We start from the raw sequence: 23,961 nt of genomic DNA on the forward strand, positions 1-23,961 counted from the left end.
AGAGGGAAATGGAATTTGCTATTGAATTGATTCCTGGGACTAGTCCGGTGTCGATGATGCCTTATTGTATGTCGGCATCCGATTTGGCTGAATTGAAGAGTCAATTAGAAGAGTTGCTTGAGAAGGAATTTATTCGTCCTAGTATTTCGCCATGGGGTGCGCCGGTGTTGTTGGTAAAGAAGAAAGAAGGCTCAATGAGATTGTGCGTGGATTACGGGCAGCTGAACAAAGTTACTATCAAGAATCAGTATCCATTACCGAGGATTGATGATATGATGGATCAGCTGGTTGGAGCAAGTGTATTTAGCAAACTTGATCTGAGGTCTGGGTATCATCAGATTCGAGTGAAGGCGGACGATATTCAGAAAACTGCATTCAGAACAAGGTACGGTCATTACGAGTATACAGTGATTCCATTTGGAGTTACTAATGCGCCTGGTGTTTTTATGGAGTATATTAATAGGATCTTTCATCCTTATCTCGACAAGTTCATGGTAGTATTTATAGATGACATTCTGATATATTCTAAGAACGAAGAAGAGCATGCAGAACATCTAAGAGTGGTATTGGAATTGTTAAAAGAGAAGAAGCTTTATGCGAAGTTGTCGAAGTGTGAGTTATGGTTAGAGGAAGTAAGCTTTCTTGGTCATGTGATTTCCAAGAATGGCGTTTCCGTAGATCCTACGAAGGTTGAAGCGGTATCTCAGTAGGAAACCCCGAAGTCCGCGTCAGAGATTCGTAGTTTTCTGGGTCTTGCGGGTTACTATAGGAAGTTTATTGAAGGATTTTCGAAGTTAGCGTTGCTGTTAACTAAGTTGACTAGAAAGGGGCAAGCGTTTATTTGGGATTCTAAATGTGAAGAAGGATTCCGAGAGTTGAAGAAGAGCTTGACCAGTGCTCCGATCCTGATTTTTCCAAATTCGGCGGAATCTTTTGTGGTTTATTGTGATGCGTCGTTGATGGGATTGGGCGGTGTATTAATTTAGAATCAACAGGTTGTGGCTTATGCTTCGAGACAACTCAAAGTACATGAAAGGAATTATCCGACTCATGACTTAGAATTCGCAGCTGTAGTCTTTGTATTGAAAGTATGGAGAGACTATTTATACCGTTCGAGGTTTGAAGTGTTTAGCGATCACAAGATTCTGAAGTACCTCTTTGATCAGAAAGAGCTTAATATGAGGCAGAGAAGATGGTTAGAGTTTCTTAAAGATTATGATTTTGGGATGAATTACCATCCGGTTAAAGCGAATGTCGTTGTTGATGCGTTAAGTAGGAAGTCCTTACATATGTCTATGCTAATGGTGCGGGAATTGAATTTGATTGAACAATTCCGAGATCTAAGTTTGGTATGTGAAGGTACTCCTAATAGTATTAAATTGGGTATGCTAAAGTTGACAAGTGGAATTCTTGATGAGATTAGAGAGGGTCAGAAAACTGATGTGAGTTGGTTGATAAATTGACTATAATTAACCAAGGCAAAGGAGGTGATTTCAGGATTGACGAGAATGGTATAATGAGGTTTGGTGATCGTGTTTGTGTCCCTGAAATTGCCGAACTTCGGAAAAGTATTCTTGAAGAAGGACACCAGAGTGGGTTGAGTATTCAACCTGGTGCTACCAAGATGTATCATGATTTGAAGAAGTTGTTTTGGAGGCCTGAAATGAAGAAAGAGATTGCTAAGTTCGTTTATTCTTGTTTGACATGCCAAAAGTCGAAAATTGAACATCAGAAGCCGTATGGAGCTATGCAACCGTTGTTTATTCCGGAGTGGAAGTGGGACAACATATCTATGGATTTTGTGTCTGGTTTGCCAAGGACAGTTAGAAACTGTGAAGCTATTTGGGTTATCATGGACAGATTGACGAAGTCTGCTCACTTTATACCGATGAGAATGGATTATTCGATGGAAAAGTTAGCTCAATTGTATATTGAGAAGATAGTGAGTTTACATGGTATTCCTTCGAGTATCGTGTCCGATAGAGAGCCAAGGTTTACATTGAGATTCTGGGAAGGTTTGCAGAAAGCGTTGGGTACTAAGTTGAGATTGAGTTTTGTTTATCATCCGCAGACTGATGGTCAAACAGAGAGGACGATTCAATCGTTGGAAGATTTGTTGCGTGCTTGTGTGTTGGAAAAAGGTGGTGGTTGGGATAGTTATTTACCGTTGATTGAATTTACCTACAACAATAGTTTTCATTCAAGCATTGGTATGGCTTTGTTTGAAGCTCTGTATGGTAGAAGATGTAGGACGCCATTATGTTGGTATGAATCCGGTGAGAATGCGGTAATTAGACCAGAGATTGTTTAAGAGACGACAAAAAAGATTAAAATGATTTAGGAGAAGATGAAAGCTTCTCAGAGTCGTCAGAAGAGCTATCACGATAAGAGGCAAAGAACACTGGAATTTCAAGAAGGAGATCATGTGTTTCTAAGAGTGACTCTTATGATGGGTGTTGGTCGAGCGCTGAAGTCAAGGAAGTTGACACCGTGTTTTATTGGTCTATTTCAGATTACAGAAAGGGTAGGAGACGTGGCTTATCATATTGCTTTACCACCGACGCTTGCGAATTTTCATGATGTATTTCATGTGTCTCAGTTGAGGAAATACATTGCAGATCCGTCTCATGTGATCCAAGTGGATGATGTGCAGGTGAGAGATAATTTAACAGTTGAGGTATTGCCTATGAGGATCGAAGACCGGAATTTGAAGCAGTTACGTGGTAAAGAGATAGCGTTAGTCAGAGTAGCTTGGGGAGGAGCAACAGGTGGAAATGTTACTTAGGAATTAGAGAGTCAGATGAAGGACTCCTATCCTAAACTCTTCGCTTGAGGTATGTTTTCGAGGACGAAAACTATTTTAGTGGGGGAGAGTTGTAACACCCCATATTTCCTATTTATTTATTTGGAATTTAAAATTAATTATTAGAGTTAATTAATTAATCGGATTAATTGGGAAAATTGTGAAAGATGTAAGTGGGCTTGATGTTGCGTTTAGTAAAGAGGGGGTACTACGTGTGAGGCCTTACTGAAGTTATTTTCTATTGTATTTCATAATAATAATAATAAAGGAAATTGGGAAATAGGGCAACATAAGAGTCAGAAGAGGAGGCTTACAAAACACTTACAAAGCAGAGAAGAAGACGAAGAAGAGGGCTGTCAAGAAACTTTGAATCACGGTAAGGGGGGACTCTTCCTATTAGTATCTTTTATGTGTTTAGTAAAGAGGGGGTACTACGTGTGAGGCCTTAATGAATTTATTTTCTATTGTATTTCATAATAATAATAAAGGAAATTGGGAAATAGGGCAACAGAAGAGTCAGAAGAGGAGGTTTGCAAAACACTTACAAAGCAGAGAAGAAGAAGAAGAAGAAGAAGAAGAAGAAGAAGAGGGTTGTCAAGAAACTTTGAATCAAGGTAAGGGGGACTCTTCCTATAGTACCTATTATGTGTTTCATAGGTGATAGGATTGATTAAGATATTGTTTTCTTCAATTGGATATGAGAGGGTTTGGGATTGTTAGGTTTGGGAGTTTATGGTTAGGGTAATTGAAATTATTATTTTAATTGGTATTGAGGTTGAATGATGATTGACATTATGATAATACGTGCCTAATCGATGTTTAGACTAAGTTTTGAATGAGGGATGTTGGATTTCACAGGTCTGTCACAGAGGTGAAACTCTGCATAATCGCACGTCCGCTAAGCGGCCTCTGGCTCGCTAAACGGATACTGTTTGTTTTTCAAAAATTAATTGAGCCCGCTAAGTGGATGTCCCAACGTAGTTAGCTACTGTCTTTGATCGCTTGAAGCGGGGTTATTGGAAAATTGATTCCATAAGCGCGCTTGAGGGTCGCTAAGCGGACCCTGCGGTGCAAAAATTTTCTGAACTTTGAAACAACGTATATTTTGATCCGTGTATCCTTTTTAGGTGCCTTTTTGGGCGTTGCAAAACTAATTAAATATTTTATATGATAATTTGTTGAGATGGGCAGTGGCCCGACTTTATTTTTTAAAACTGATTCAATTGCTTTGGTAAAATGAAGCATTGTGCATATATGTATATATATATATATATATTGTGAGTATGGTAATGTATTGGTGTAATGATGGATGAATTATGGTTATTGTTATGGTTATTGTGTCAAATGTGTAAATAATCGAATGATTGCGAAAGCATGTGCATACTTGTTGGTGATGATAATGGTGAGTTATGGTAAGGCGATGTATTTCATAGGATCGGTGATGTGTAAGTATGTCATATGTGTGCATTCATAAAATCATTTTGGTGATGGATCCCGGTGATGTTTGGATTAATGGTGGGCATAATTCCCATAGTGTGGAATTTGTGCCGGTAGGGCTGTATCTCGGTGATGTTTAGATCGGTCAGGTGAATTAATTCCACGGCTTATTGGTACCACATGCATAGTGTCAATTGGTTCATATGGTTATTGCGTCAAATGTGTAAATAATCGAATGATTGCGGAAGCATGTGCATACTTGTTGGTGATGATAATGGTGAGTTATGGTAAGGCGATGTATTTCATCGGATCGGTGATGTGTAAGTATGTCATATGTGTGCATTCATAAAATCATTTTGGTGATGGATCCCGGTGATGTTTCGATTAATGGTGGGCATAATTCCCATTGTGTGGAATTTGTGCCGGTAGGGCTGTATCTTGGTGATGTTTAGATCGGTCAGGTGAATTAATTCCACAGCTTATTGGTACCACATGCATAGTGTCAGTTGGTTCATATGCATTTGTCATAACATGATTGAATGGATTCTAGTGTTATGTTGGGTGATGTATTTGTTGTGGTTGATGAATGACAATTGAAAATCTGAATATATTGCAAATAGGGTGAATGATTTATTATGATGTTTTGTTGCTTATGAATGCATAATATTTATTAATTGTGAATGAGACTCACCCTTACATGTTGACTTTTTCAGATTGAAGAGTAGCGACTTATTTATTTTGGTGAGGATAGCTCGTAGAGTTAATCCAGTCGTTGGGTCGTGTCGGTCATGCTCTAGTCTTGTAACACTGGAAACGATAGATTTAGAGTTTAATTTTGTTACACTTTATTTTATTTGGTTTGGATTATCCTCCGTTGGAATTATTTTGGAAGATGTTTTGTTATTCCGCTGTGATAAACATGATAATGTTGTTTGGTGAACGTTCCTATTAAAGCATGGCATAAGACTATAATGGATTTATTTGTTTTATTTAATTGTGGTACCCTTGTTGTTATGTTTTACTCTGATTATTTTATTAATTGCTGCGGGGTTTAGAAGGGTGTTACAACGACTATGTCACCAACATACACCAAAATAGCAGTAAAACAATCTTGCTGAGATATTACATGGAGAGAGTGGTCATATTGGGAATGAGAGTAGCCTAAAGATTCCAAGAAAGAGGAGAGTTTAGAGCAGCATTTCCTGCTTTCTTGTTTAAGACCATATAAAGATTTCTGCAACCTACACACTTTAGAAGGAGAATCAACAATAATAACAGGAGGAAGAGTCATATATACCTCTTCATTTAAATCACCATGAAGGAAGGCATTGTTGACATCCAAATGTTCAAGGTGCCACCCTTTGATTACAACAATGGATAATAAAACTCTAATTGTTGTAATCTTGGCTACAGGAGAAAATGTGTCAAAGTAATCAATGCCCTCCATTTGTGTGTAACCTTTAGCAGTGGTCATATTTTAGGTATTGAGGAGGATTGGAAGCCTTAGAGGAATGTCTAACCGGTAAAGAAGGGTTATGTGCAGGAGGAGAATTATCCTGTGGAGAAGAGCTAGCAGGAATGACAAGAGGTTGGTCCTCTTGAAAAACATGAGAGATGGGACTTTGAGAAGTCACATCAGTGGGAACAGAGGAAACCGAGCTAGGATAGGCAGAAATATGGGAGCTATTAGGCTGAGGAGATAGGACAGTAGTACTGTCATTGGTATCTGGGAAGGAGGACAACTCAGTAGTATTATGCTGCTGACTAGGGGAAAAGTTAGGTGTCTAAACATGGGGTCATTAAGGGTTTGTACAGACTGAACAAGCATATGATGAGGTGAGTTATGAGGTTGAAAAGGAAATGTAGTTTCATAGAAAACCACATTTCTAGATATGAAAATGGTATGAGTGTCTAAGTCATAGAGGATAAAACCCTTGGTACCTTCCTTGTAACCAAGAAAAACAGCTTTCCTAGCTCTAGGTTGAAATATGGTTCTGTGAGCTAGAGAGAAGTTGCATAGGATAAACATCCAAAAAATTTTAGGTGTATCATGGATGGAAGTTCTTTGAATAAGAGTTCATAAGGACATTTTGACTTTAAAAGAGGACTAGGTTACCTATTGATAATGTGCACAACATCCTAAATGCAAAAGTTCCATAGATTTAAAGGGATATTTGAAGTGAAAGAAAATAGATTGAGCTACATAGATTTAAAATGGAAGATAAGAGAAAAGTGAAGGATCGTGTAGTTCTAAAAACTAGGAGAATATTGAACTAGTCTAAGACTTATAAGTGAAGAGAGAGAGAAAGAGAGAGTTGGACTGATTCTAATTTCCTAATTTTACTTTTATTTTTAATTATTATTATTATTATTATTATTATTATTATTATTATTATTTCAAACGCTATAAACCTAAACCTAACCATGACCAAACATATACACGTCATATCCCTTTTCCATTCACTTATTTTTTTTCTTCTTTAAGCCACCACCTCATTACTCTTATTATTCTTTAAGTATTATTTATTTAAAAAAATATCACATTAAAATGCTTTTATATTTATAATTATAAAAATAATAAAATCACAAATATAATGATCACTCTTAACACTAATTATTAAATATAATAAATTTATTTATAAATTTAACCAAACACATTTAATATTGATATTACTAATTTATTAAATTAATTATAGCTAAAAAAAATAATTAAAATTTAACAATACTTATTATAAGACTTATTGTTGATTAAATAATAAATCAGTAAAATTTTATTAAAAGAATATATTTAATGTATAGAAAATATCGGGATGTTACATTCTTACCCCCTTAAAATAGTTTCCTCTTCGAAACTAAAAATCTAAAATAGTAAGATATAACTCCTTAAATAAATAAAGTCAAGCGACAGTAAAATCAATATTTATATGATGCAAAGTTAAATGTTATATCACAAATAAAATAGTTATAATAAAATATAAGTCTAAGACTTACATTATTACTACCTAAAATAGTAATTGTATCCTCAAAACTAAAAGATTGAGATAAATCAAGAAAACACTTGAAAAAATAAAACTACATTAGAACTATTCAACTTCTCTTATATAAATTCACAATTGAAAACTATAATCAAATTTTTTTTAGTATAAATTTATGTAAATTGTTCATTTAAGTTTATAACAACTAATATAAAACAAAAATGTCACACTTTCCCTCCTCACTCTGATCTCAAATGAATATGATAATTAAATATATACCTCAAGTAAGCTAAATTATGTTTTCATTAAAACCAAAATTACAGATTATAAAAATTAAAACAAATAGACAATAACAAACATTTTTACATCTACAACCACAAAACATAAACACAATAACAACCACATAGATCACAATATTACAAAATTACAAATCAAAGCATACTATGACTACAAATAACTATTGATCATCTTAGTAATAAGGAGAAAATAATAACAAGTCTAAAAAGAAGGACATCAAACATTCACACACAATTGAAAGCAAGCGTCTCACACACTCGTCCCAACCCAAAAATATTTGTCTGAGGATTATTACTCTGATACCAATTGTAACGCGTTAGATTTTCATCCGAAGCATGACTCAGAAATGATTAAAATACTTGTTTTAAACGAAAGTAAAATGATTTAAAATGCAATACATTCAACTCCAATCCAAATTCCTAAGCGGAAAACCGCGCTTCTAATTCAATGGGAAAAATAATAAATAAATAACTTTAAAATTTAATGCGGATGGTTTAATTACTACATAATATTGCTTAAAAGAAAATCCCTTTTTCCCCACGATCACGCATCAGACAAACATCAATCACTTTGAGAACTCCACATCAATACCTAAAATGTTGTTGTAAGGGCCAGTTACCCATATAAAAAAAACTAAACAAGAGTTAAAAACTAGAAAAATACCGATGCACCTCTCATGTCCAAGAGAATTAAATAAACAAAAAATTCACCAAAGTTATTAATATAGAAGTATAACCATAACCCAATGCATATAAAGTAATTAACTCAAGATTAACAACACCAACAAAGAGTTAGACGCAAAATATGCATGCTCTAAAACTACATGATCCGGATATTTCAGTCCGCCACTAAGGCACCACACAGATTTCATCTCATATGAATGAGGAAAATAACTCGCCGCTAAGGCACCACACAGAAATGCATATTCCATGTGATGAAGGAATGCAATCACGTCACTAATACAATCACACAGAGATCTTTACCCGCCACTAAAACAATCACACAGAAATCTTTACCCGTCACTAAGGCAATCACACAATGCATATGACAAATCATGTATTATAAAAACTGATAATATATAACCCTGGCGACTTATGCAACCACAGATGCAAAAGTTATATTTATTTATTTTTTAAAGTATTTTCATTCACTTAATTTAAGGTCTTTTGAAGTAACGAAATCAATTTAAAACACTAACTCTCTATTTAATTACTGTAATACGGTGAACTGACTTTATTGAAAATATCGCGGTAAGCAAGAGTCGCCACCGACTTTTATTTTATCCAAATTAAATAGAAAGGCTAAAAGAATAGAAAAAAAACCTTTTTAAAAGAAACCTGAATTCGGGGGGTAATTTATACAAAGGGAAGGTGTAAGGCACCCTTTGCATCCATGGTTTTCCATGGGCTCTTAATTGCTTTGCTCTTTTGTAACCAAAAGTTTAGAAATGTAGAAGAAGAAAATAAGGACTTTAACTCGTAAATGAGCGTAGCCTTTTTGAAGGTTTATGAAAAAGTGTAAGAAAAAGATTTAAGCCAGAGCAAAGCAATTAAGGGCAAATTACCTTGACATTGTAAAAAAGTTCTTTTAGCCTTTTAGGGCTTTCCATACCATAAGGGGGTAGGAAGTCCTTTTATTTGGAGGTTGAAGGGTCGTCGAAATTATCGTTCGCCATAAGACTGTCCCTGCCATAGGGGGCAGGTAGTCTAAGGGAAGGATCAAAATAGTCATCATTATTAGGCAACCAAGAGGACATATCAGCAATAATCGAAAGGGACTATCACATCATCATAGGCAACCTCGAGGGACGAGATCATATAACCGAACCGAAGGCAGCATCATTGGGACTTATGATCTTTTGTGACAAGAATGAACTGAGGGCAACATTTCTGAGGCGTCCTCGTATTCGAGGGACTTGACTATTCTGCACTGGAAAAAAAGGCAACAAGGCAACAGGCAACAGGCAACAGGCAACAGAAGAGGTTACCATAAAAGGGATGTGGGTGCACAATCACGTGATTAATTCAAATAATTATCTTATAATTAGTTATTCTAGGTTTAATTCGAGTTTTCACGCCCTAAATTACTAACCACGCAATAATAATACTAATAATATGCATAACAGTGTTAAGTGCCTTCAAGGCCACATAATACAACTAGGAGCAGTTACAAGATAAGCCATGGGGAAGGGGAAGACAAGGCAATAAAACAGATCCCAACAGAGCAATAAGTTTGACATAAGTAATAATTAAAAGAAGAAATTAAAAACAGAATGAGTTTTAGGGTTACCAAATGTTCGAGCTTTGGCCGGTTGGTTAACCCTGAAAATTGTCAAAGGAAGAATAAACAAAGGGTGAGTGCAGGAGTAGTTCACTGGCTACTGAAAATAAACCCTAATTTAGTTTATAAGGCAAAATTAATATTTAAAAAAAAGAGGGATTAGAACTTAGCTTTTGATTGATAGGGCGCGTAGTCGGAAGAACCCTGATGGTAACCCTGAAAAATTGTACAAAGAAAAGGAAAAATTTTTAGTGTAGGAATGATCTGATGATAAACATCGTAAACCCTGATTAAGGCACAAGTTAACTATGATTAATAGAATAAATAAAAAACCAAATTAATTAATTATTGGTTTTCAACCTAATTAATTAAATCGGCAAAAATAAAATTTCGATTAAATTGCCTAACCCTAATATATATTTTAATCAATTAAAAATATTGATAACTAATTAAACGATTAAACAATTAAATTAATTAATTTGATCAAACAAAAGGTATTATTAATAATAAATATTTTTTTTATTTTTAATGTTTTTTGAGAAAAAAGAAAATTTATAACAAATTTTATTAAAAGAGAAATTTAAAAAAAAAAGGTTTTGAAAGAATAAATATAAACAAATAAATAAAAACTAAGTTATATAATTAAAAATAAAAAAATTAGAAAATTCTTAGCTTCGATTCAGTGTGGTGAGGCTGCGAAGGATTATGATGTGCCAGCGGCTCCCTGTGCGTTGGATCCAAGGCTCATGTGATCGGATGGCTACAGAGCAAGAGCACACCATAGATCTGCGTAGGCCGCCTACATTGTACGCACGCGCCAAAATCCTTTCAAACGAACCAATGAGGTGCTGCCACCTCTTCGTCTTCTTCATCCTTGCACCTGGTTATTTGCTACGAACCGTCAGCTACTAATTTGCTACGGTTTTGCGGCCAATTTCTCGTAGCAGATCCCACAAACATGTAATCTGCAAGACAACGAACCAAACACAACAAACAGCAACCCAGATCGATTCTACAAGGTCCTACGAACTCAATGGAGCCCTCAATTTAAGCCTAAATTGCCTCGACCTAAGAATCCCTGTTTTGAGATTTCTTAAACCTAACCATGGAAACTCGCCATATCTGCGTTCGACCTTCAATTCAGTGATTCAAAAACATCAAACACATCATACCAAACAACATTATGTAATTAAAACATGCTCATGATGCAAGAATCAGTGCAATCAAAGAAATTAAAAAGTAACCAAACCGTGAGAAGAGGGCGATGACTCGTAATGTTTCAAGCCTTGAAACTGATTGGAGAAGCTTTCCTGATGTTCCTGGAACACAATTCGATCCTTAAATCTTCCTGAAAGTGGTTGCCATTGGGAATCCGAATTTGCTTTTTTTTTTTGAACTTTAAGACTTTGATTAGGGTTCTTCAACTGCTGAAAATTCGTGCCCTTTGCTTCTAAATGGGTTATGTATTTATAATGCAAGGTTTTAGGTCAACAATTGTGGAATGAATCTCTTTGAATCATTGATTTACAATTTGGCAAAAATTTGATTTGAAATAGTTACTAAATTTGTCCAATATTTGATTCAATCATTTTTTATTCTATTTGCACGAAATTTGGGTGTTTGAGGGAATATATTTGATTGATTTCTTGACTTAAAATCAAAGCAAATAATATCTTTCATTAATTTTACTATTTTATCTAATTAATTTATGATTTAAAATGATAAAAAACCATAAAATAATTAATAAAATAATAAAAATAACAAGGCTCTTGTTTTGGGGCTTGCATGAGTTTAGAATAATGATAGGATAAAAAGATTATAGGCCCATTTGGAAATATTTGGAGTTTTGGACTTTTTCTCTTCATACATGCCCTTGAAAATAGGTGAACTTGTGCACCTTGCCATTTCCTCATATTTCAACATTTATTCAAGTTCTTGGACTTTTTAGAAACCTTGAATAGTCCTCTAACCAATGTCTTTGGTCTCATGTCAAAATAGTTTTCCATGCTCCTTGTATGCTCTTTTGAAAAAGATGACTTTTGGTTGATTTTCAAAGGGGCCTATAATGTTTTGAGTCATATCTCTCAAATGAAGCATTTTTGGACTTGGCTTATGAGAGACAAAATTGTAGAGAATTCAATTTCCTTCAAAATGAGCTTTGGATGGAAAATTTCTGATGTTCCATGTAGGAGTTATGGCTGGTCAAAGTTCAGTTGACTTTCTCCTATGAAAACCCTAATTTAGAAACTTTTGAATTTATTGATTTCTGATCTGAAGGTGGAAGAGGATTGAACACTAAAGTACCCAAAAATTTGTACCATCGGGGGATGGGCTTAAAGATGCCATCCAGATGAGCATTAAGATAAGTCATACATTAGACTATATTTGAACTTGAAGTGTTTGAGAAGTAGTTGTTGAATGTTGATCATGTCATTACTGTTCGTAGTAAATGAATTAGATCCTTGAGACTTGGTCGTGTCAGCACCGTTCGTAGTAACTGAATTAGACTATGACAGTTGATTGCGTCTACATCGTTCGTGATGATAGAGTTATATCTTTGAAATTTGATCGTGTCAGTACCGTTCGTAGTAACTGAATTAGATCCTGGGAAGATGATTGTGTCTACACCGTTTGTGATGATAGAATTAGATCTCTTGTCGTGTCAGCCCCGTTCGTAGTAACTGAATTAGACTTAGGAAAAATTTGATCGTGTCAACACCGTTCGTGATGATGGAATTAGATCTCTGAGGGTCGACCGTGTCAGTACCGTTCGTATTAACTGAATTAGATCTTTGAAAATGATCGTGTCATCACCATTCGTGGTAAATGAATTAGATCTTTGAAATGATCGTGTCTACACCGTTCGTGATGATAGAAGTAGATCTTTGAGCGTTGACTGTGTCAGTACCGTTCGTAGTAACTGAATTAGATCTTGGAAAGTTGGAGATTTCATTCATCTGTTTGTACCTGTATTCTGCAATAGGTATAGCAAGTTTTTATGCAATGTCATGATGCATGTATTATGTAATGAATCTCTCAAAATAAATGAGAAACTTTGTATGCAATGCATGGATATATATGCGATGTATGATCATGATTCATATCGTATGACGTATTTTGATCGGGACCCTGGTGTCTTTATCTTGTCTGGAAGATATGCAGCTGGGGATTTATGATTTCTGCCTGGGGATGAACAGTAGCTTGATGTACCCTGATTGGGGATGAGAGATATTAATAAACCATGTTGGAGGAGAGCAAAGTGTCGGGGAACCGACAGTGTTGAAGACGTGAATTCCGTTGAGGAGCTAAGTCTTTTGTTGAGAGTATTTGAAGATATCTTCTTAATGATTACTCTGTGGGGATTCCTCCAGATTATTGACTCTGAGGGAGGACTTCTGGATTACTTTAGACATTGTCTATTTGCCTTTCCTATCTTTTTACTAATCATACAGATAAAAAGATAAAGGATAATCATGTTCATATGCATATGTTCATTCCAAATTATCATTGGACGTTTGCGAATTCGAGAAAGAGAGAAAATCAGAAAAATAGAAAGGAAAAAATAACTTGTATTAAGGAAAAGCCATGAATAGGAAATATAATAAGAGAACATTTGTGTGTTTTTAGAAAAGATAAACAATAAAACAAAAGAAAAATAGCTATGTGGAAACAATCCTATTGATTTTCAATTCTGCTATTGCTAATATGTCTTCGAGTATCTCATCCCTTGCTTGTTGGAGAAAGATGATTGAATCGGTTCTTGCCTTTTGAACTTGATATTGTAAATAGAACTGAATGATGAGTGATCTGAACGAGACATAGTCGTACGCTTTAATCCTTAACTTTTGCCTAGGCCGCCCTTTCAGGTTTTCAGCCTACCAGGATACCCTTTTTTGCCCAAGTCGCCCTTTTGGGTTTTCAACTTACCGGGTGTACAATTTTTTCTATATATATCCCTAACTTTTTCCCGAACCCTTTTGGTTCGCCGGGGTGCCCTTACTTTTTCCTAGGTGCGTCGACCTAGCGGGTCTTATTTATGCGTAGTATTTTTTGACTATGTCTGTGTTCACAGGGTGTGGAAAGTCTTCACCGTCCATAGTAGTGAGTATCATTGCTTCTCCAGAGAAGATTTTCTTGAATACAAATGGTCCTTCATATGTGGGCGTCCACTTGCCCCTAGGATCTCCTTGTGGTAGAATAATTCTCTTTATAACCAAGTCACCAGTCTGGTATGCTTGTTGCTTGACTCTCTTGTTGAACGCCTTGATCATACGCTTCTGATATAACTGCCCATGACAAACAGCCGCAAGCCTCTTCTCATCAATCAGGTTTATCTGGTCTAGTCGAGTTTGGATCCATTCATCTTTTTCTAACTCTGCATCTTTCATAATTCTTAGAGATGGAATCTGAACTTCAATCGGTAACACTGCTTCCATGCCATAGACTAGTGAAAATGGGGTTGCCCCAGTTGAGGTGCGTGCTGAAGTGCGGTAACCATGAAGAGCAAATGGTAACATCTCATGCCAATCTTTGTAAGTAACGGCCATCTTCTGTACAATCTTCTTTATGTTTTTGTTGGCGGCCTCCACTACGCCATTCATCTTTGGTCTATAGGGAGAAGAGTTGTGGTGTTTGATCTTGAACAGAGTGCAAAGTTCAGTAATCATTTTGTTGTTCAGGTTGGTACCGTTGTCTGTGATAATCCTTTCGAGGATGCCATATCGACAAATAAGGTTGTGCTTAATGAATCAAGCCACCACATTCTTAGTAACGGAGGCGAATGAAGCAGCTTCTACCCATTTGGTGAAGTAATCAATGGACACAAGGATGAAACGATGTCCATTGGAAGCAGTAGGTTTGATTTCCCCGATCATATCGATGTCCCACATTGCAAAAGGCCATGGAGAAGTCAGGACATTTAGTGGAACTGGAGGTACGTGTACTTTGTCAATATAGATCTGGCACTTGTGACAAGTTCTGGAATGCTGATGGCAGTCAATTTCCATAGTGGACCAGTAGTAACCCGCTCTCAAGATCTTTTTAGCCATAGTATGTCCACTAGAGTGAGTTCCAAAGGTACCATCATGCATGTCTTCCATAATCTCTTCTGCTTCCTTCTTGTTCACATAACAAAGCAGGGTTGAATCATGATTGCGCTTGTATAAGGCACCATTACTCAGGAAGAATTTTGAAGCAAATCTTCTCAAGAACTTCTTGTCATTGATAGATGCCCCTTTAGGGTATTCTTGAGCTTCGAGATATCTTTTTACTTCATGAAACCACGGCTTTTCTTCAGCCTCGTCAGTAACTATCTCGTAACAGTATGCCGGTTCGTCATGTCTTTCAATAATAACTATAGGAGCCTCACTGTACCATCTGACCTTGAATATTGATGACATAGTAGCTAATGCGTCTGCCAATTGATTCTCTTCTCGGGGGATATGTTCAAACGTAATCTCTTCGAAGTGAGGAATCAAAGATAACACCAAATCTTTGTAAGGCATGAGATTAGGATGTTTCGTGTCCCATTCTCCTTTGATCTGGCTAATCACCAGGGCTGAATTCCCATATACTTCTAAGAACTTGATTCTTAAGTCGATAGCAGCTCTGAAACCCAAGATACACGCTTCATACTCAGCCATATTGTTGGTACAATCAAAACACAGTCTTGCTGTAAATGGAGTGTGTCCACCTGCTGGAGAGATAATCACAGCGCCAATACCATTACCAAGTGCATTCGAAGCTCCGTCAAAAACCATGGTCCATCGGGATCCTGGCTCAGGTCCTTCATCCGGACCAGGTTGTTCACAATTAGTTACAAGCATAACATCTTCATTTGGAAATTCAAAACTCATAGATTGATAGTCGTCTACAGCTTGCTGGGCCAAATGATCTGCTAACACACTTCCTTTGACTGCCTTCTGTGTTGTATACTGGATGTCATACTCTGTTAATATCATCTACCATCTTGCTATTCGCCCTGAGAGAGCGGGTTTCTCGAACACGTACTTGATAGGATCCATTCTAGAGATCAACAAAGTGGTATGGTTCAACATATACTGTCTCAGTCGGCGAGCAGCCCATGCCAAAGCACAACAAGTTTTCTCGAGCAGTGAGTATCTTGTTTCACAGTCGGTAAACTTTTTGCTAAGGTAGTATATTGCATGCTCTTTTCGACCAGACTCGTCCTGTTGCCCCAGTACGCACCCCATTGAGTTCTCCAATACTGTTAGATACATAATTAGAGGTCTTCCTTCAACAGGTGGTATCATAATCGGAGGTTCTTGAAGGTACTTCTTGATTTTGTCAAAGGCTTCTTGACACTGGTCATTCCATTTCACTGCTTGATCTTTCCTCAGTAGTTTGAAGATTGGCTCACAAGTAGTGGTCAGATGAGAAATAAACCTGACAATGTAGTTCAAACGTCCCAAGAATCCTCTAACTTCTTTCTCGTTCCGTGGAGCGGGCATTTCTTGTATAGCTTTTGTAACACCCCAATTCTACCCAACGAATAACCGATAATTATAACGAAAAATCAGATTTATAAAAATTCTAACACAACATGGGATGCTACACTATCAACTATAAAACAACGACATTCACTCAAATTGCAATTCAGATACATAACACATAATTTCGGATGAACCGATAACAACCTGTTTAATCTTTAAAATCGAAAGAATTTTAATTACTGCGCAGCGGATTCATAATTTCAACTGAAAATACCAACCATCTTATCCAATTCGAGACAACTTTAAGACATCAAGTCTTTAATGAAAACAACTTAAAAATTCAGCAACATAACAAAAACCAACACCTGACTCGAACTAATGAAGGTAAGCAGCCTTCACTCTGGATTACCTGCACGTTACCAACATAAGGGTAACATTCAAACAGAAGGGGTGAGATATCGAACCATATAATCGAGTGTATGATAAACAATATATTATATCAGATTATATAAAATCACCACTTCAACAACTTTCAAACAACATAAATCATCACAATTCAACAACACAGGACATTATTATATTATAATAATAACAATTCAAATATGCGACATGAATGCGACTTATACAATGCACATGCATGTGGTACCATTGGAGCAGAACTCCCAACTCAAAAATCCGCCAGGTTATCGAGGCGTCAACAAGGCATAAGCCTTCAACTTATTTTGCCAATCCAGGCCAACGTGGTGAGCATTAGCTCCAACATAAAAATTGTCAATCCAAGCCAACTTAATAATGCTATGCTATGCATGCGACAACAACATCGACTTAATCAACACAACACAACAACGACAAAATGCAACAACGAAAAACACCTTAATCAACATTGATCACAAGACCGGCAACTGCAAAACAACTTAACAACGTTGGTCATATGACCTGCAACTTAATAATGCCCATAAATCGGGAAAATTCAACACAATAACAATTGTTTAACAACAACATCAACATTGGCCATAAGTCTACAACTTGATATTTGTCAATAAATTGAGGCACTCCAACCAGATACAACACCACCCGCAAATTCGCAATTTTCAATAAGCATACCGCATAACAAATCAACCAAATTATACTACAACCAACCGCATAATTATTCGGACAATTTCGACTAAAACTTGATTAATTGATTATCGGCTGAACCAACAAATATTTTCCCACTTTGTATTAATGTTCTTATTACGACTCGGTTAAATTAATACTATACTGCTATTGACTAGTCTATACTGCTAATGTTGTTTTCTGTCAAAACTACCAGACTGCTATTTATTACATTCTGCTACATGTATACTACATGTCAATTTTATTGTCCTACTACATATATACTAGTTTCAATCTAATGGTTACTTATATATTAATTGGTAAACCTGCTACTTTCCACTACTAACTATTTCCACCACTTTATTACCAAATCTGTCGATCCATATGACATTGTAGCTTCTACCAATATTTACTTGAAGGATAGAAAAACACTTAGAAAGGGGGGGTTTGAATAAGTGTAGTCTAAAAACTTGAACGATAAAAACAATATGCACAGTTATTTTTATCCTGGTTCGTTGTTAACTAAACTACTCCAGTCCACCCCCACGGAGTGATTTACCTCACCTGAGGATTTAATCCACTAATCGCAACAGATTACAATGGTTTTCCACTTAGTCCGCGACTAAGTCTTCTAGAGTATCCTGATCACAACCTGATCACTCCAGGAACAAATGCTTAGACACAAGCTAAGACTTTCTTAGAGTATCCTAACCACCACGTGATCACTCTAATTACAACTGCTTAGACACAAGCTAAGACTTCCTAGAGTATCCTGATCAACACTTGATCACTCTAGTTACTTACAAATTAATGTAATCAATTCTAAGAGTATTACAAATGCTTCTGAAAAGCTATAATCACAACAGTGATATTTCTCTTAAAGTTTAAGCTTAATCTCACTAATATATTACAACAGCAATGTAGTGAGCTTTGATGAAGATGAAGTTTCTGAGCTTTGAATTTGAACAGCATTTCAGCAAGTTAATATTCACAGAATTTGGTTCAGAGTTGTTAACCTTGCTTCTCATCAGAACTTCATATTTATAGGCGTTTGAGAAGATGACCGTTGGGCGCATTTAATGCTTTGCGTATTCCGTACAGCATTGCATTTAATGTTTCACGCTTTTGTGAACTACCTCGAGCCTTGTTCACGCTGTGTCTACTGACGTTGCCTTTAATAGCTTCCAACGTTCCTTTTGTCAGTCAGCGTAGCCTGCCACTTGTACTTTCTTCTGATCTGATGTTTGTGAATATAATATTTGAATATCATCAGAGTCAAACAGCTTGGTGCATAGCATCTTCTTGTCTTCTGACCTTGAAGTGCTTCTGAGCGTGATACCATGAGAACTTCAGTGCTTCTGCTTCTGATCTCAAGTTCTTCTGATGCTTCCATAGACCCATGTTCTGATTCTGCCTTGACCATCTTCTGATGTCTTGCCAGACCATGTTCTGATGTTGCATGCTGAACCTTCTGAGACAAAGCTTCTGAGCGCTGATTTGTGCATACTCTTTATATATTTCCTGAAAGGGAAATTGCAATGTATTAGAGTACCACATTATCTCACACAAAATTCTTATCCTTGTTATCATCAAAACTAAGAATATTGATCAGAACAAATCTTGTTCTAACAATCTCCCCCTTTTTGATGATGACAAAAACCTATATAAATGATATGAATTTGCGATCAGAAAGAGCAGACGGCTAAAGACAAATTACACAGCTATAGCATAAGCATGTGAATATGTCTCCCCCTGAGATTAACAATCTCCCCCTGAGATGAATAATCTCCCCCTGAAATAAATACTCGAAGAACTTTAATAATAAAAGACTTCCCTGATTATTTCGGTAGAGACGATCACATAAGCTTTTGTCTTCTGATAATTCATAGCTTCTGACTTCTGCTTCCATTGGACAGCTTCAGAACTTGAATTTCTTTAGATCCCTAGAACACTCACAGCTTCTGATTCCTGCTTCCATTTAGGACAGCTTCAGAACTTGAATTTCTTTGATCTTCAGAACATTCACAGCTTCTGATTCCTGCTTCCCTCGGATAGCTTCAGAGCTTTGAATTTCTTCTTACATCACTTCATGCTAGATTGTATCAGAACATTGTTGAATGTACCAGAGCATCATCAGAGCATCTCTACATCCTGAAATGTTACAGAACAAAACTAAACGACAAAAGTCAACATGAATGAGTTAGAACATAGAATGTGTATCAGAACACAAAATATGTATCAGAGCCATATAAGCCATATAGAATATATCAGATCCAATAGACAATGTATCAGAGCAAATAGACAATGATTTGGATCATATTCTATTATCAGAATTTCTGATCATTCTTCCTTCTTGCTTCTGATTCTGAAGCTTCCTAGCACTCAGCTTGCTTCAAGAATCCAAAAGCTTGATTCTCTAAAGAGTTGCTTCATCATCTCGTTGCTTCTTATGTTGATCTTGAATCTTCGATTCCTGCAACAACAGAGCTTAAACACATAGAACTTTGCAAGTTCTGTTAGTAAAGCAACTGATTAAATCAAATCATTTATCACATATTTCTCCCCCTTTTTGTCATATCATCAAAAAACATAAAAGATTTAGATAAAAACAAAAAGATACACACGGAAGAAAAAGGATGATTTTCATTGAAATTCAAATAGACAAGTACAGAAGTGCACGCAGAGAAAGAAGACAAGATGCACAAAACAGATGCAGCAAAAGCAAAAACAAAACAACAAAGACTCAATCTAAGACGACCCTAGCCTTGACCAGATCTTGGCCAGCATCTCTTGAACCACATTGTTGTATCCATCTTGCCTCTCCATGAAAGCTCTAAACTCAGCATTGACTGAGCTTTGCTCATCCTGTCTCTTCTGAATATCTTCCAGAGTCCTTACAAGACGAGAAGAGTCATCAGAAGAAGCTTCACCGCTTCTAACCACAGGAATAGCATTGTGATCTGTAGCTTCCATAGATAGATCATTTGCAGGGATTTCCTCAACAGGAACTGATTCAGCAACATGATCTTCTACATCTGCTTCTCGCATAGAAGCATCTTCATATTCTGCAGCTGGAATCTCAGAATCTCCATTCTCAAGTGCCTGAAGAATGGCAGCTAGATTCCTGGGAGCAGAAGGACCTTCAACTTCTGGTGGGTCAACAACTTCTGGAATGACTAAGCTTGGGTCTTTCTCAGAAGGGTTTTCCCTCAGAAAGTCAAAGAGGGTCTTGAAATCCCCAAGTAGAACAGGATATTGAGGTATCCAGACCACAATCTCCCTGCAAGGGTTAGCTTCCATTGCAGCAGCCAATCTTGCTACTTCCAATTCATCCACAAAGGGCTTTTCTTCCAAGGTATGTCTTCCTCTAAGACGGGCAAGCCAGAAGTCTTCACAGCTTCTCAGAATTCCACGAGGCCGTGGAGCAGCTTCTACACAGGCTTCCTGAAGTTCTATAAATAGAGCATCTGATTCTCTACGTAAGATCCTCCAGAACTTCCTCATAGCGACGTCATTCAGGCCAGAACTTTCAGCAATTCTGATGGTGTCAAAAATACTTCTGAGATTCCTCTTTACTTTTTCAAAGATTACACCAATAGGGTAGACAGGGTGGGATTTTATTTTGGTTTTTGAAAAGGCAGGATTGGGGATGAGATAAGGTTGAGGTTCTCTATCCAATCTATAAGAAGATTCTGCTTCAGTATCAGAATCTAACACTACCACTTCAACTTCAGGACGAGGCTTGGGAGTGTAGTTGCAATCACGGAGTAGCTGTTCAAGTGATGCAAAGGTTGGAAGATCAGAACCACTATGGTTGTTTTGAGGGGTGGAAGGAATGGGTTCAAAGTTGACATGGGGGGGAGATTGAGAGATGGAGATATTTGTGTGAGGTGGAAAGAGAGTTTGAAGGGGTGGTATATCCAGAACAGGATTGATGGTGGGTGGAGACGAAGGAATGGTTACAGGAGAAGATGGAGGTGTAAGAACATGGACAGTTATAGGTGATTCTGATGTGGCTTTTTCTGGTTCAGGGATAGGGGCAACCGCTATTGGTGCAACTTCTGAATTACCAGCAGGAGTAGAATCAGGTTCAGAAATACATATACCTTTGGATGCTTTCTGAAGGGCTTTGACCACAGCCTCAGTCTTCTTCTGCTTCTTACTCTTCGGCTCTTCAACAATTTTTGTTTTGCCGCTAGAAATCTCTTTCCTTCTGACGCTCGCCAGGACCTCCTGTTGATTCACAGCCTCTTGAACAACATTTTCTTCATCGGATTCTTGAAGAATCATCTTCCTTTTTCTGGTTTTCTTCTTCTCAACAACTTCAACAATCTCAGCATTGTTATTTGACTTCTTCTTCTTTTTCTCAGCTTCCTTCTTTTTCTTCACAAAATCAACAGAAACAGCCTTAACAACATTTGCAATGACTTCTTCTGGGACCACTTCTTTCTCGGTGGTAGCAGCAGGATGATCAAACTTTCTTTTGGTCCTTTCTTCCTTCTTGCGATTCACTATAATTGGAGCACCTTTCTCTTGATCTTTAAGACTTTTATCCTGTTTTTGTGACTTCAGATACCTAGTTCTGACTTCTGGTACCTCACTATTGAAGAAGGTTTTAAATTCAGCTAGAACTGGTTCTCTTCTGATTCTTGTTCCAGCAAGAGGTTGAGGAGTCTTAATGATAGCCTTAATCACTTTCATCTTCTTTAAAGTGAAGGCATTTAGACAGGCCCCAGTTGTGACAGCAAGGTCTTTGATAATACCTTCAGATTCCAGGTTTTCAACAATCTTGGAATGAACAAGAAGATTTGAGATAATTCTACCAAACGGAATAATGGTACAACTTTTTTCTCTGAAGGCATTTCTGGACTCCTTCACAGCCTTCCACATATGGTTGAAGATAATGTAGATAGCATCAACCTTCTTCTTAGTGGCAATGCAGTACAGAATGTATTTTTGCTCATTGTTGATGAAGTCAGAAGCATGTGTTCCTTTCCTGTGATAGAAACACCCAAGAAGAATCTTGGTCCAGATTTTGTAAAGATCTCTCAAGTCCTTGACACTCTTTGTTTCATTTATGTCTGGGTAGAGAGTAGATAAAACATCTTCCCAATTTACCCTTTGATCGATTTCAAAAGCTCCTTCAGGGTTTTTCAGATCAAACATCACCCTTAAGATGTTCTCAGTTACTACCACAAACTTTCCATGGACGAAAGACAATATGGATTTTGGAGCGACAACTGCATGTACCCAGAATTCCTTGACAAGATCTAGGTAGACTGGTCCACAGAACTCAGCAAACAAAGAAGTCCATCCTTGAAAAATTATATCTTCTTTGAGATGAAAATCGTGTTCTTCAATGTTATCAAAATCAACCATAAGTTCACATAGAACTTCTAATTTATCCTTAGGAATGGAGCACGCAACAACTGGAGTGAGTTCCTGATTAACTTCATCTTGAATATGGAGAAGAGTAGATGAACCAACATTTTGAGATGAAGAAGCAGCCATTGAAACAAAATGAACGGCTAGGAAGAACAAAATTCTGGGTTTTCGGTTAGGGTTTTAGAAGCGACTAAGAAGATTTCAAAAGAAAGTATGCAAGAAGAAAGAGAGACTCGGAGCGAAAAAGATATATGAGATGATTTGAAAAGAATATATAGAGACTGATTAAAAAAATGCAATAAGATTAGAAAATGAACAGTTACAGAATCAAGAGAAATCATTTTTCATTTATTGATAAGTGACTTTAGGTGAGAGAACGTGGTAAATGAAATGATTTAACACTGTTACCTAGGTCGGCGTCTTTTCAACTGCACGCTTTGTATAAACCGTACAGACACGTGTTCACCATCAGATAATGGATGACAGCTGTAGAGTATGAATAGACTTTACGCCTTTTGATTCTGATCACTGCTTCTGATTGTCATTCTTAAGAGATGATCTGGTTTTGATAGGATCATCTTTCTTCCCAAGGATCACATCTTCTGAATGAGCTGAGGCAAGTCTAGGTGATCTTCTGATAGTTGGTTCTTCAGAAATCCTAAGATTCTCTAAAGATGCAGCAACTTGATCTTCTGATCCATTGCTTCTGAGACTGCCAGCTTCTGCAACTTTGCTTCTTGATTCTTCAACTTCTGATATATCAATATCAAAATCTGCAAAATTCTCAAACTGCTTTGGTTTTTCAAGACCAAGCTTATCATCAAACCTGATATTGATTGATTCTTCTACAATCAATGTTTCAGTATTGTATACTCTGTAGCCTTTAGAGCGTTCAGAATATCCAAGAAGGAAACATTTTTGTGCTTTGGAATCAAACTTACCAAGATGATCTTTAGTATTCAGAATAAAACATACACATCCAAAAGGATGGAAATATGAAATGTTGGGCTTTCTGTTCTTCCACAATTCATAAGGAGTCTTATTTAGAATAGGTCTGATAGAGATTCTATTCTGAATATAGCATGCAGTGTTAACTGCTTCTGCCCAGAAATGCTTAGCCATATTGGTTTCATTGATCATGGTTCTGGCCATTTCTTGTAGAGTCCTATTCTTTCGCTCTACAACTCCATTTTGCTGTGGAGTTCTAGGACAAGAGAAATCATGGGCAATACCATTT

The sequence above is a fragment of the Vicia villosa genome, linkage group LG7, assembly GCF_029867415.1.
Source record: "Vicia villosa cultivar HV-30 ecotype Madison, WI linkage group LG7, Vvil1.0, whole genome shotgun sequence".
Taxonomy (NCBI): domain Eukaryota; kingdom Viridiplantae; phylum Streptophyta; class Magnoliopsida; order Fabales; family Fabaceae; genus Vicia; species Vicia villosa.